The following is a 12,437-nucleotide window of genomic DNA, read 5'->3' on the forward strand; positions in this document are numbered from 1 at the left end:
TTAGGGCAAGCAAGGCATCATCGTGCAAGCGCGTTAAGATAAAGGCGGACATCAAGACGTTGCTGCACTCCGTTCCACAGCTTACAGCAGAGGAGCTACAGCAAGCCGAACTGAATTTGTGCCAGCTAGCACAACAGGAGTAGTTCGTGGAAGAGCTGGTCGACCTACAACGAGGGAAGCAGACTAGTGCGAGATCGAAGCTGAAGTGGTTGTCCCCATACATCGACGCACAGGGTGTGTTACGTGTCGGTGGCCGGCTAGGTAATGCCAACATCCCGGAAGCAACGAAGCATCCGACAGTCCATGCAGCATCACATCGTCTGTCAGTGCTATTGGCAGAAAGGGTCCATCAGCAGGAGATGCATGCCGGACCACAAGCAATGCTAACCATACTGCGGCAGAAGTTTTGGTTGATTGGAGGCCGAAATATGGTTAAGCGAATGTATAACCAGTGCCACACTTGCTTTAGGAACAAACCGACGTTGGTGAAACAGTATGTAGCGGATTTGCCTGAGTCACGGGTAACACCAACGAGACCGTTTGCGGTGAGTGGAGTTGATTATTGCGGTCCGTTCTTGTTGAATTCCACCATCTTCAATCGCAGTCCCACCAAGGCGTCTATCGCAATATTCGTCTGCTTCGCGACCAGGGCAGTTCATATCGAACTGGTGAGTGATCTCACATCGACTGCATTTTTGGCAGCATTACGTCGTTTTGTCGCGCGGAGAGGGAAGGTTGGTGAATTGCACTCATATAATGCAACACCATTCAAGGGGACAGCGCATGAATTGCATCGTATCTGTAAGATGCTGAAAATCGATGAGGCTGATAGGAGAGGGATTTTTGGCGGCGGTACAATCGGCCAAAAATGACCTTCAAAAAACAATAGGAGTTAGTAGCATTACACAGGAGCACATGCTTACCCTTTTAGCTCAAGTTGTGCAATGTCTAAACTCTCGCCCGTTGGTACCATTATCCGACGAACCAACTGATTTGGAATTATTAACCCCGGCTCATTTTCTGATAGGTTGTAGTATGCAGGTGTAGAGTTGAGTACCAGAAGAACTCAGGAGTGTAGAACGATCGTGAGCGGTAATTCGGAAAGAGTGAAAATTTTGATAAAAGACAAGTCCGGTAAAGTCCGAAGTGTCGAGGAAAAAAAGATCACAGTGTTCAATTGTGAGTCCGGCGCGTGGCCATAGCACAATGGCAAGTCCGGAGAAATCCGTAGTGTCGCACACGGGTAGAAAGTGTACAAGTGTGAGTCCGGTACAAAATAGAACCGCAGCACAAAAGACAAGTCTGGTAAAGTCCAAAGTGTCGAAAAATAGTTCAATTGTGAGTCCGGCGCGTGGCCGCAGCACAATGGCAAGTCCGGAGAAATCTATAGTGTCGCATACGGGTATAAAAGTGTAGAAGTGAGGGTCCGGTACAAAGCCGCAGCACAAACACAGGTTCGAAGAACCCCATAGTGGCTGAAATGACAAACGTGCGGTATGGTCATAGCGAACGGAAACATCCATATTGTAATATAAATTAACAAGGAACAAATATCATGCTGTATTAGTGTGAGCGGGAAATGATTGAGAATATCCAAGAGTGTAAAATGGTAGCGATAACCAAAGGACAAGAACAAAAACTGTCCCAATATTGACGTTTAACTGTTCGGCCGCACTTTCGTCGCGCTCCGTGATTTTTTAGAAAATTTCTTGTGTTTTCTGCGTCGCATCGCATTGTTGCTTATTCTACGGACTATTAAACTGCTTCACATCATCGTTGCGTGTTGGCGAATTGTTTAATTGCACCGCAACTGTGGTTTCCTGCTGTTTTTTCCTGCTCGGCTAAGCAGTGTTGTGCTGTGATTACGCGTGATTTCGCGATGGCGGCTATTTGCTTCTCGTGTGCTGAACCGCTAGAGGCCACCGGCTGCATCATCAGTTGTGCATATTGTGACGCTACGTTCCACCGCGGCTGTTGCAAATTGCCCCCCGAGCTGATTGAAGCAGTATTGTCCAATGTCGACCTGCACTGGAGCTGCATTGGCTGCACTAACATTCTTAAAAATCCGCGCTGCCGTTCGGTAAAAGAAATAGGCGCCCAGGTCGGTTTCCAAGCTGCCCTCACCTCAGCTGTAGCAGCTATCGGCAAGCTCGTTGAGCCTATTGTCGCCGAAGTTCGCAGTGGTTTTACCCTCCTTCAAACTGCATCCACGCCTCACATTCGGAATCCTGATCCTCTACCAGCTACGGGTAGAAAGCGGAGGCGCGTAATCGAGGATTCGGCATCTCCTGGTGTAAACAGAATTGTAAACAGTCGCGGTAACATCCTTTGTGCCGCGTCATCGCCAAACCCATACACCAATACCACGATTGCCGTCCAGCCGGCACCTACACAACCTCATGAACTGGTGGAAACGGATCCGTTATCATCACCGCATCAAGCTGCACCTCGTGAGCCATTCACAGATAGGATCTGGATCCGCCTATCCCGCTTATCAACAGCCGTCACTGTGGAACAAGTGATCGCTTCTGTAAAGCGTCGCTTAGCCACCGATGACGTTATAGCGTATTGCCTGCTGAGAAGAGGGGTTAGTGTGGACAGCATGAATTGGCTTTCATTCAAAGTGAGAGTCCCGGCTATCCTTCGAGATGCGGCACTCACACCATACACTTGGCCAGTCGGTATCGGTGTACGTGAGTTTTTTTCCATCCCGTCAACACGACCACCAAACCTCATCTCCTATAGCCACCCGAAACCGCTTTACAACACGCACACCAGCTACTAGTACTGATCACCGCTACACCACACGCACACCAACAACGACTCACCGTTTAGCAGCACGCACGTCTACTCCACCTGGTCCTGAAACAACATCATCACAACAGTGTCACCCCCCCGGTGAATGATACCTTGGAAGCACCCAACTCAACACTTGTTTCTGGACCGCCCCAAAACCACCGCGCTTCATCTCCGCACCTGCACCAGTCTACAATCGATCGCTTTTTCCTCAACTAGACGAAGTTGCTCCGCTCGTTGCACGCAACAAACACGCCAAGCCTCATGCTCTGACAACGCAGCTCAATTGACTTACCGTATACCCGCTTTATCCAACCACCACAATGACAACGCTACCGCTGAGTATTTAAGCTGCTATTATCAAAACGTTAGAGGTTTGCGCACTAAAACAAAAGAATTTCACCTAGCTATATCGGAGGCTGACTTCGACCTTATCGCCCTCACGGAAACTTGGCTTGTTGACAACATTCCATCTGCTCTTCTCTTCAACAACAACTTCTCTGTTTACCGCTGTGATCGCTCTCTCAGCGGCTCTAGCTCTCGCGGTGGTGGTGTTTTGCTAGCCGTTTCTAAAACATACGAGTCGATAGAATTACCTTCCCGTGATCGTTCTCTCGAGTATATTTGTGTGCGCGTCACCTGCAATAACGCACATCTGTACATCATGGTAGTATACATTCCACCGCAGCTTAGCTCCGAGATATCGACTCTTCGCTCTCTACATGATTGTATCAGCGGCTTCACTCTCACACTGAAGCCTTCGGATCTGCTGTTTGTTATTGGCGATTTCAATCAGCCTAGCATAAGCTGGTCCACAGCTGATCCTTCGTCCTCGCCAGCATACTCATCAATCACGCACTATGAACCAACTGCGCGCTCACTGGCCAACAACACCTTGTGGATGGACTTAAATTTAACGGATTAGTGCAACTTAATCACATCAATAATTCGCACGGACGCATGCTTGACCTGCTCTACGCTAACAATGCTGCAGCTAAATTGTGTTCGCCTGTCTTTCCAAGTGTTGTTCCGCTTGTACCTCTTGACTCCTATCACCCGGCGTTTGACTTCAATATACGTATTAACTCGTCGACCCGACGCAATTCGACGACTCGACAAAACTCGACGACAACCGCATTTTATCGTTATAACTTTGCTAAAGCTGACTATGTGAAACTGAACGACATGATTTCAATGTTTAACAATAGCTTTCATTGTTCCAATTTTATTTCACTTGACGAAGCAGTATGTTCATTCTCGTCCTTCATGCTGCAAGCCTTTGTTGTATGCGTCCCAGTTCAGCGTCCTAAACCTAACCCCCCCTGGGCGGACCGCACACTCAAACGACTCAAACGTGTAAAAAGAGCTGCTTATCGTCACTACCAAACGCGCCGCTGCCAAAGATCTCGCTCGATCTACTTTGACACGCACTCTTTATACTGCAGCTATAACAGGTTTCGATATCGCAGATATTTGAGTAAAATCCAACGTAACCTCTGCAGGTGGCCTGACTCGTTTTGGCGCTTCTACCACAGCAAAACAAAATCCACGCTTACACCGAAATCCATTACGTACAAAGGAGCAACAAGTGCCAACACTAATGAAATGTGCAATCTCTTCGCGGATCGCTTCGCAGATTGCTTTTCACCGGCCATGAATGATACCGATACCATTGATGCTGCTCTGGTCAACACTCCGGCTGGCGCAATTAACATGAGCACTCCTTTCATCGACAGTGAGATCGTTTTATCTGCCTTAGCGCAACTAAAGCCTTCCGCAACTAAAGCCTGAAACGCTGTCAAACGACGGTAGCACCTATCCTTGCAAAATTGTTCAATGCATCGCTAGCCAATGGCTACTTTCCCAAAACATGGAGGAAATCTTGGATGGTTCCTATTTACAAAAAGGGTGACAGGACAGATGCCATCAACTACCGGGGTATTACATCTTTGTGTGCCATTGCCAAGGTGTTCGAACTAGTGATATACAAACATCTGCTACATGCATGCCGCAGCTACCTAAGCCCGTATCAACATGGATTCGTGCCAAAAAAGTCGGCTACCACGAACCTGGTTGAATTTGTAACCTATTGCACTAGTCAAATTGATGCCGGAGCTCAAGTCGATGCAATTTATACAGATCTGAAAGCATTCGACTCTCTTCCGCACGCAATTCTTCTCGCTAAACTCGATAAGCTAGGAGTTCCCAGCTCGCTCGTACAGTGGCTTAATTCTTACCTAATTAATCGCACATACATCGTGAAAATTGATAAGCACATGTCCAAAGAAATAGTCAGCAGCTCGGGAGTGCCACAAGGAAGCAATATTGGCCCGCTTCTCTTCATATTGTTTATCAACGATGTTACCCTGGCTTTACCTCCCGACAGTATCAGTCTGTTTGCCGACGACGCAAAAATGTTTGCGCCTATTCACAACACAGGTGATTGTACATTCCTGCAAGACTGCATCGAAATTTTCTGTTCGTGGTGCAAGCGTAATGGACTGACTATCTGCATCGAGAAATGCTACTGTGTGTCTTTTAGTCGATGCAGGAGCCCAGTGACTGGGACCTACTTCATGGACGGCACTGCAGTTAATCGACAGAATCATGCCAAAGACCTGGGCGTTCTGCTTGACTCTAGTTTGAACTTTAAACAGCATATCGATGACGTTGTAGCCAGAGGAAATCAATTACTTGGCGTGGTTATCCGGACAACTAATGAATTCCGCAACCCCATGTACATCAAAGCTGTCTACAACTGCAGCGTTCGTTCGGTTCTGGAATATTCGTGCGTAGTCTGGAGCCCAACTACCGCTTCTTCAATTGCTCGACTCGAGGCGATTCAACGTAAGCTCACGCGATATGCCCTACGCCTACTTCCCTGGCAGGATCGCAATAATCTTCCTCCGTATGCTGCGCGGTGCCATCTTCTATGCCTTGAACCTCTTTCGGTTAGAAGACGCAATGCACAATGCTCTTTCATCGCTGGATTGCTAAATGGCTCTATCGACTCAGCGCCTTTGTTGCATCGAGTCGATATCTATGCACCATCCCGAACACTTAGGTCTAGAGAAACTCTACGGCTCGCTCAACCCCGTTCCAGTGCTGGTCGGTCTGACCCTATGTTCCGCATGTCGGCTGTCTTCAACACTGTCTCGGATTGCTTAGACTTCGAAATCTCAACTCAATGCTTCAAAGAACGTCTCCGGCTTTTGCCGTGGCCGCAGTGAATGGCGATGCAAATCTTATTTTTGCTATGTATTTTTTTTCAATTGAACTTTTACATCTTAATTAGGCCATACGGCCCGTTGAAGATTAAATAAATAATAATAATAATAATAATAATATTTTTTCTTTTTTTATTATCGCGTCAGATATTACAATCAATTGTGCACGTCAATTACTTAAAAGAACATCCTTGTATAGAAATAAAACATATTAATTTTTATTTTTCTATAGATGAATTTGGAACGTTGGCCATTGGAACCATTCAACGACGCGGCTAACCCGGCAGACTTACGGCGAGAATGGGAAGAGTGGTATCGTGCCCTGGAATTAATTTTATCGCTTAATTCGATTAAATCACAAAAAACCAAGCTAGCGTATATGCTAGCTCGTGAAGGAAGGAACCTGCAATTTTCTATAATTTTGCACCCAGTGAGGAAGAAGAAGAAGCACTCCGGCGAGTTGAAATACCATTCTGACCGAAAGTTACACCTGTGTACGACAATGCGGTGAAAAGACTTAACAATCTCTTTGTGGGGAAAAGAAATGAATGAATCGAACTGGAAATATTTCGGTCGTTAAAACAAAAGGAGGAAGAAAGTTTTAACCAATTCGTACTAAGAATTCGAACACAGGCAGCAAAATGCGATTTCCAAACGCGCACACCAAATGAAATATATCATCAAATCACCATCGGCGCAAAAGACGAAAGAGTGCGAGACAACGGCATGGAAAATGCTATGAATATTTACGAATTGATCAATTATGCCATAAATCGTGAGGTGTTAACAGAGCAAAAGAGAAAAAATGCTGCGGGTAATGAAAGAGAAGCACAGATTGCGCACGTGCGTAAAGAAGGGGTAGCATTCTCTCGGACAAATGCTTGTTTACATTGTGGATCGTGACGACACCAAGCAAATGCGAAAGAATGCACTGCACGACAATCACGCTGTAACAAGTATGGAACCATTGGTCATTTTGCCAGAGTATGTAAAAAACGTGACTACGAAGGGCGCGAAAACACAAAATACCAATGGAAAAGGCCAAAAGAGGCCAACGTCGTTTTTGGAAACAGAGGAAACAGTGAAAAGGATGAACGGGAAGAGGTATAGTATCATAATACTAGCTGTTGCGAAAAGGTACTCAAAAGAAAGTTTCGTAGATATTTCTTAGTGGCGAAAAATCACAAAATTAGTTTTTTATTCTCCGAGTAACTGACGCGAAAAGAGGCCGGGAGTCCTTCCTCCGGCCTTTTTATCCTCTCACCACCTCCCGCCATCGCGGTTCAAACGCGATGGAGTTTTCTCCTGTCGAGCAGTGGAACTCTACAACAGTTTCCTCTCTACCTTTGTGGTGTTCCCCAGAACCATAACAAACGCTGTTGTCACAACATTCTCCCCATCAGTTTAGCACCCCTGGGTGCTACACTCCTATGACGTTTGTTTCTGCTCGCTCTGTTCCCCACTGCTGTCATTAATCCCATGCGGTCTCCCTTGTTGTTCCTTAGACTCGTCACTCGACTTAACCTTTTCGCCTACATCTAGAACTGCAATTTTTGTCGCCGGACGTTCTAAAATTCCGTTTACCATCTGCACTGTCGCTCTTCTGACTTGCCCATCCCTTGCACAAATTACGCTTAAAATTCTCCCCATCGGCCAACCGTTCCTCGGCAAATTTCCGTCCACAATCACTACGACATCATCTACCTTGATGCGCGGTGCCGGATGAAACCATTTCGATCTGCGGGTAAGTGTAGGAAGATAATCCGCGATCCACCTCTTCCAGAAAAGGTTCGCATTCCTTCGTGTGTCGCTCCAAGACGATTTAATGGATGCCGGGGAGTCATCGAAGAACGCCGTAGGTTTTCTTCCGTCTGAGCTGCTTAGCAGTAGGTGGTTCGAGGTTATGGGAAAGTCCAAGTTATCATCGAGCGGTATGTAGGTCAGCGGCCGGGAGTTTACCATCATCTCAATCTCCGTCATCGTGGTTAGTAGTATTTCATCTATTGGTAAACGTGGTAAATTAAAATTACATTAAATTCTTTTTCACTGATTGCACCAGGCGCTCCCAACATCCACCAAAGTGCGGTGCGGCCGGCGGATTGAAACTCCACTTCAACTCGGGTGAGCTGAATCTCGACTGCAGTGTAACCTCATCTACTTCCTTCAGGGCATTGTGCTCTCGTGCGGCACCAATGAAGTTAGTGCCCCTCTCACTAACAATTTCTCGCGGGGGCCTCTTCTAGCGATGAATCGACGGATTGCTAGGATACAAGAAGTAGTAGTTAGCGAATGGGCCAGTTCGATGTGTATCGCACGAGTCGTGAGACAGGTGAACAGCGCTCCCCAGCGCTTTTCCGAGCATCGACCCAGTACCACAGGTATCGGTCCGAAATAGTCCAGTCCTGTATGTGTGAAAGCCCTTTGAGATACGGCTAATCTCTGGCGAGGAATGTTGCCCATCAACGGCGGGTTTGGTAAAGCATTATTCACCTTGCAGTGCTGACAGCCACGTCGAACCCGGTTAAATTCCGTCAGCAGCTTTGGTACGTCCAGCTGCGGCTCAGAAAAGTGTCGGTGGTTGTGACACAGCCACAAACCATCGAACGCCCAGCCACACCGATGATGGATGTGTGCTATTGAAGCGACGACGACGAGCTGAATAGCACCATCATCGCGATGCCGGAACCTGCGTCGGAGTGTGAGGCAGCGGAGGCGGCCATGGAGCCACCAGCAGCAGCACAGCCAACACTAACGGCATCCCCTGTCCCGGGCAACGTGGTAGTTGCTGGGCCCATAGACGCGAGAAGTTGTGCCCTGCTGATGGCACAGCTTCAAAGCATCGGCGCTCAGCTAACGACGGCGCTGGAGGAGCTGCGACTTTGCCGCGAGGAAAACGCGGCACGTCGCCGCAAGAACGAGCTGCTGCTCACGGGCACTCGTTCGGTGCTTGAGCTGCAGACTGCAGCAAACGCAACCCTCCAACAGTCGTCGGGGCTAGGCGGTAACCGGGAGACTGCCCGGAAGCGCCAGCAGCGGCTGAGGCGGCGAGAGTGTGAACGGCAGCAGCAGCAGCAACAGCAGCAGCAGCAGCAGCAGCGGCAGCAGTATCAGCAGCAGCAGCAGCAGCAGCGTCAGCAGCAGCAGCAGCAGCGTCAGCAGCAACAGCAGCAGCAACAGCGTCCGCAGCAACAGCGTCAACAGCGTCCGCAGCAACAGCGTCAACAGCAGCAGCGACCTCAGCAACAGCGATCACAGCAGCGAAAACCGGCCAAGCCCGAGCTCATTGAGGTTTCGCCCAACGAAGGCCAGGACTGGGAGAGCCTTCTGCTGCTTGTGCAAACGGCAGTCAGGACTGACAAGCGGTACAAGCCGCTTAAGGACCATGTCGTCCTGGGTCGCCGTACCAGCAAGGCGCTGCTGCGTCTTACACTGAGTCGCAAGGCGAACGCACAGTATATGCTGCAGCAGGTTCGTGCCATCGTGGGCAGTGCTGGAGTGTGCCGGCACGTCACGGAAATGGCGTCAGTCATCGTGCATGACGTTGACCCACTAGCGGGAGAGGAGGACCTAACTTCACTGCTTGACAGCAAGTTCGAGTCGGGAGCAGGCATCGTCTCAACCACTTTGACCAAGATGACCGACGGCACCCAACGCGCGTATGTGCGACTGCCGGCGAAGTTCGCGAAGGAGCTCGACGGCATCAAGATTAAGCTGGGCTTTTGCGTAAGCAAAGTCAGAGTCGCGCCACCGACCCCTCGAGAGCGTGTGCGCTGCTATCGCTGCCTCGAGCTGGGTCATTGGGCCCACGACTGCCGTTCACCTGACGATCGGCAGAACATGTGCATACGCTGCGGTGTTGTGGGGCACATGGCAAAGGCCTGCACTTCTTCGACGAAGTGCCTCAAGTGCGGTGGTCCACACACAATTGGACACCCTGACTGCGCCCGGTCGGCTCCACAATGACCCCACAACTGCGAGTAATGCAGGTGAACTTGGACAGAGGGGAAAGGGCCCAGGATATTGCCCTCCAAACTGCCCGAGAGAAGAAAGTGGACGTGCTGCTGCTGTCGGAGCAGTATCGACCGCCTGCCAACAACGGTCGATGGGCCTTCGACTGCTCAAAAAAGGTCGCCATCGTCGCAACTGGGTCGCTTCCCCTAAAGAGAATTTGGTGCAGCAACACACCGGGACTCGTCGCTGCCGAGATCGGCGGCACTACATTCCTCAGCTGTTACGCACCACCTCGTCAGCCTACCGACGAGTTCGAGCGCTTCATCGAAGCGGTGCAGCTCGAAGCGCTTACCCATTCACAAGTCGTCATTACCGGCGACTTCAACGCCTGGCATGTGGAATGGGGAAGCGAGCGTAACAGCGAGAGGGGGGAAGAGCTGCTCAGTGCCATCCAGCAGCTAGACCTGGTTGTGCTAAATCAGGGTACGACGAGTACCTTTGACGGCAACGGAGTGGCTACAGCAAGTATCGTCGACGTAGCGTTTGCGACACCAACCATCGCGCAGCCGGGAACATGGAACGTGTGCGGTGAGTACTCGTATTCCGACCACCGGTACATCACGTACACTGTTGGCACCACAGTTCCCGTCGCAAACGAGCCTTCACCACCATCGAGGAGACAGCAGGGACGCATTCGACACGCGGGTCGGCGGTATAAGGCGACGCAGTTCTCGCAGCGAGCCTTCCTGTCGACGCTGCTGGATGAGCGGTTCTCAGAACGGGCGGTGAGTCATGAACGCATGGTCGAGATCATGCTCGCCGCGTGCGACAAGACGATGCAGCGGGTTACAACGTCGCACAGTGACCCCCATCGTGACCTGTTCTGGTGGACGCCGCTGCTCAGGCTGCTGCGAGATAACTGCGAACGCGCCCGTGATCGAATGCAGCAGACCAGCGACCTGCAAGAGCGGAGCATCGCCGCAGCACAACATCGTCCAGCGAGGGCGGAGCTGGGGAAGGCGATAAAGGTCAGCAAGAGGAACTCGTTCCAGGAACTGATCGATATCGCCGAGGAGAATGTGTTCGGAGCCGGATATCTCGTCGTTCTGTCCCACCTCCGTGGTGGACGGACGCCACCCGAGACGGAGCGGGACAGGCTCGAACACATTGTGTCCGATCTCTTCCCTCAGCACCCGCCCCTCGTCTGGCCAGAAGCGGCTACCATCGAGGGAGAGGAGCAGCCAGGAGCAGTAACAGATGTCTCGGACGATGAGCTCAAACTCATCGCACGCCGCATGGCCAATAAAAAGGCCCCGGGACTCGACGGTATCCCGAATGCGGCGGTGAAAGCAGCCATCCTCGAGCACACGGGGGTTTTCACAGCGTTGTACCAGGACTGCCTCGCTAATGGCACGTTTCCTGCAGCGTGGAAGAGGCAGCGCCTTGTACTTATCCCGAAGCCAGGAAAACCCCCCGGAGTGAGCAGCTCGTACCGGCCCCTGTGCATGTTGGATGCACTGGGCAAGGTGCTTGAGCGCTTGATCCTGAACAGGCTGCACGAGCATCTGGAGGATCCGGAAGCAACACGACTGTCGGACCGACAGTACGGTTTCCGCAGAGGACGCTCGACCATCGGTGCCATACAGAGAGTTTTTGAGGCCGGCCGGCGTGCGATGTCGTTCGGTCGCACGAACCAACGCGATAAACGCTTCCTGCTAGTTGCTGCGCTAGATGTCAGGAATGCGTTTAACACGGCCAGTTGGCAGGCCATCGCCACTGCGCTGCAAGCGAAAGGCATTCCCGCCGGCCTCCAACGCATCATACACAGCTATTTCCAGGACCGGGAGCTAGTGTATGAAACATCTGATGGCCCGGTAGTGCGGTCCGTCACGGCAGGGGTTCCACAGGGGTCTATCTTAGGCCCCACCCTGTGGAACACGATGTATGACGGTGTGTTGGACATCGCCCTGCCACCCGATGCGGAGATCCTGGGGTATGCCGACGACCTGGTGCTGCTGGTCCCAGGCACAACCACAGACAATGTAAAAGCTGCTGCGGAAGAGGCGATATCATCAGTTCATCAGCGACACCATCTCGAGTTGGCGCTGGCGAAAACGGAAATGGTGGTCATTTCCAGCTCCAAAGCCCCGACGCGGATTACCGTCCGAGTAGGCGACGTGGACGTCACCTCGTCCCGCTCGATCCGCTATCTCGGCGTGACCCTCCAGGACAAGTTGTCGTGGCTGCCGCACGTCAAGGAGGTCACCGAAAGGGCTGGGAAGATCGCCGACGCCACATCCAGATTGCTGCAAAACCATAGCGGACCAAGGGCATCGAAAGCGAAGCTGCTAGCTTCGGTGTCCGAGTCCGTTATGCGTTATGCAGCACCGGTATGGAGCCCTTACCCTTACCGGTATGGTAAGGAGCTGCAGAAACGTGAGCCTGTTCGCCTGCTGAAGCGTG

This window comes from Anopheles merus, chromosome X, assembly GCF_017562075.2.
Source record: "Anopheles merus strain MAF chromosome X, AmerM5.1, whole genome shotgun sequence".
In the NCBI taxonomy this organism is placed as follows: domain Eukaryota; kingdom Metazoa; phylum Arthropoda; class Insecta; order Diptera; family Culicidae; genus Anopheles; species Anopheles merus.